Source organism: Etheostoma cragini, chromosome 15, assembly GCF_013103735.1.
Source record: "Etheostoma cragini isolate CJK2018 chromosome 15, CSU_Ecrag_1.0, whole genome shotgun sequence".
NCBI classification, from domain to species: Eukaryota; Metazoa; Chordata; class Actinopteri; order Perciformes; family Percidae; genus Etheostoma; species Etheostoma cragini.
Window position 1 is genome coordinate 5,567,290 of NC_048421.1, and position 3,612 is coordinate 5,570,901.

Sequence of the window (3,612 nt, forward strand, 5' to 3'; positions counted from 1 at the left end):
GCTTGGCCTGACTTGCCAGAGTCACAGAAAGACTCTTCTTTGGGTTTTGACTGCAGCTTGCATCTTTAATATTCCACAGCTGCCATATATATGGCTAGGTAGTCATGCCACGCATTCGCTAAGTTTTAAATATAACGTTACAGCAGGGGCAGACCTTTTTCAGAGTACCATATTGAGATATCATCATGATAGGCCTAATTCATATATTTCATCCCAAATTTTCCCAGTAATGACATGCAACAGGCTCAGGGCCTTATTTATGGGAGAATACGACTAACATAATATAACAGCTTAACAAAATCTTCTTTAGGACTGCAAATTACAAGGATAATCATGCATAGTTTCTGTCTCTTTTGTTTGAGACATTAAGTGTCTAAACAGACCTCTCTAGTAAATCAGGTTCTTCTCAGGAAACCACTTACTATTTTCCAATTTTTAATCAAAGTTACACTGAATAAAATAGGCTTAGTACACAAGCAAGTGCAAGAGCATTCATCAATTCAAGGATAGCCGGGTGTGTGCTACAGGTGTGTCCTTACAAGCCACAAATATTGCATGACAACATTCCATCCCTCAGACTTTCCACTGTCTCTGTACAGCTCATCATCTCATCATTTAAATAAAGTGAGGGATACCAACACGCAAATATTACACACTGTGGTTTATTTAAATCAGGTTCTATGAATAGACTTGAAATGTTCCCTGAAAAGTGTAGCCTAAAGTGAGCTATTAATAGACGTCTGACCTGTATGAAGATTGTAATGCTTAAAATAGAGGTAAGGATCAAAACGTCACAGTTATACAGCAAAGACAGAAAAGTTGCCCAATGTGGTGTCTGTAATCTGTAAACCTTTGGCTTTGACATTTTATTTTGGTCTTTGTCTTCTTTATTATCTCTGTCTTTACACAGAATAGCCTATCTCATTGGGGCTTCACTCTCTGCTATGTTCAGAGCACAGGATAAACCTAAAAAAGCCTAAGCCAATTGTGTTTGTTTGGCTCATGCGCGAGAGACTGATAAAGAGAAAGGACAGACTTAGATGTTATGGTGTGAACAGGCTGTTTAAACAATACCTTTCTGTTATCACCCACACTAGTTTTATAACTTTTAACAGACTAGAGTTGACATTTGCAAGTAGTGATGCAAACCAATAATCCTGGCAACCATTTCCCCCAATGGATCCTCTTTTGGTTTTGGTGTGAATTCAGTTCACTGTATTTTTTTATTAGTATTCATCACTGTAGACTTAAAAGCATCCACAAGCAGAACTCCAGAAGCACACAGGAACTGTCAATATTTAGCTCAGATACAATCTAATTCAGAAGAGGATTATGTGTGCTTATGCTGATTTGTTCAACAGCACTGAAGGTAACAGGAGAAGGGCATTATGTATTTGGGTTATTAAATATATAAAGACACATTTCACTAGAATACAGCTAAAAATACAAAACAACTGGTATTCCTCAACAAGTGTGATGAATGCTCGACTCCTTCACCGCCTGTGATCAAAGATAACCCTGGATGTGAAGTTTAGGGGTGGGTCAGATATTTTTCTTTTGCCAACACCTAAAACAAAATCAGCATTCAAAAGTTTACCCTTGACATACAAGATAATTTACCAATTCCTAACATCCCCTTCTTTCTTATCAAATTTTCCTCAGTGCTTTATCAAGCCCATTCAAGCTTGTGTAAACCTGGACTGTGTTATATGATGGCAAAATATTTGAAATTATCAGTGAATACAGTGAAGGTCAGGCATGTCTTACAGTGTTTGGGTGCCTCCTGCAGACCAAACCACATCACTCCCCATCACTCCCCTACAGGTCCAGTTTTAGCCAATAGAGGTCAGGAGTGTTGTATTTTTTATTATAAGGCTTGTGTTCGTCATATTGTTATAGAATACAATAGAATAGAATGCCTTTATTGTCATTATGCACAAGTACACAGTACCTGTGCAATGAGATTAAAGCAATCCCTTTACAGTGTTGACACAAAAATATAAGACAAGAATATAAAATATCAAAAATATCAGAAGTCAAAAATTAAAAAAAAATATGTACAATGTAGGTAGTGCAGAGAAAAAAAAGAGGGGGGGGGCAGGTGCAGTCGGGAGAGCAACTGTATGCATCTATAAAAATGGCTTGAATACACATTGTGTGAAAGGAGCTAAGTATAAAACAAATAGATACTTTTTATGTGAAGGTAACTTGGGAGGTCCTTCTAACTGAACCCCTGCAACCATGTGTGTCCTTTATTATGAGATTGGCGCTGGTGACCCTTAATTTAAAAATCAATGAAAGCTAATTAGCATCCAATCACAGCACGGCCTGCTTACATATAATTACCCCCATTAACAAATCTCATAACCTATTAGAGACCAGTTGGGCCCTGGCTTTCCTAGCTTCACCCTTAGGTGTAATGCACTGACCAAGGCTAATCCTGGTCACACAGAAGTATAGTCAGTAACAAAGCCACCAGCACAGGATTGGTTGAGTACATGCACTTGTCTTATAAGCATCTGACCAGTAAAATCCACACTATTATATCTCATTATTTATTATTACCACTGTTATTTCACATATTACATCCCAATTATAAAATTGAGCACTTTTTTGTCGCACACCAGCAATTTAGGCACATTCTGCATTAAATAACAGTCACAAAGGCAGCAGCACATGAGTCATGTCCATTTGAAAATCATTCAGAAGCATGTGTGAACGTAGCGGTTCACATACGGAAACTTGCAGGCCGACCGACAAAGCCTGAGAGTCGCTGCACACATTACTGTTGTGTCAGTTTCAAAACTTACAAAGTTACGTAATGTGAAAAAGGGGCAAAGGCTGGCAAGGTTCAATCTTTGGCCTGCAGTGAAACACGTGGTTCTAGACGGAGTCAAAATCAGCAGAAAAGCAGAATAAGACAGAAAGCATGAAACAGGATCATGAATAATGCTCCTGCTCCACTACAGCTTACAATATTAGCTAAATAGTTTCATACATGAAAATGGTAGTATGCTTGCTGTGGGCTGGTGTAAATTACACCTAAAGTAGGTGAGCAGAAGAAAAAAAGTGCTTTAATAGTTTAACCATGTACACATTTGTAGCTGGTGTGAATTTATTGTATCTATTACAATCTTTCAAGTTTTAGTTACCAGTAGCCATTACTGTTCAGTTCATAACTCTTATAAGTGATCATGGAAAACTAAGTTTTTAATTTCAGGACTCTTTGTTTAGAGCCCAGGGTAGCCCAAAAACAAACAACAAGGAAAAAAAACAAGTCCAAGTATGTAAAATCGAAAAAACGTCCAAAAGAGAAAGAAGAAAAATGCTGAGAACACCAGAAGGAACAAGAGACCAACCAAACACCAAACGCACACAAAAAAAATAATGCAACTGCAATGGTCTGACAACGGAAACACCGAGACTAAATACAGAGGGGAACAAGGTGACAAGATGCAGGTGACACAAGGGCTGGGAAACAGGTGAAGGACATCAGGTAAACACAAGAGCGGGACAAGGCAGGAAGTAAATCGAAAGACAAGACAGCACAGAAAACCAGACTATCAAAAATAATACAGGAAACCGAACATACAGACACGCACAAGAGACCAC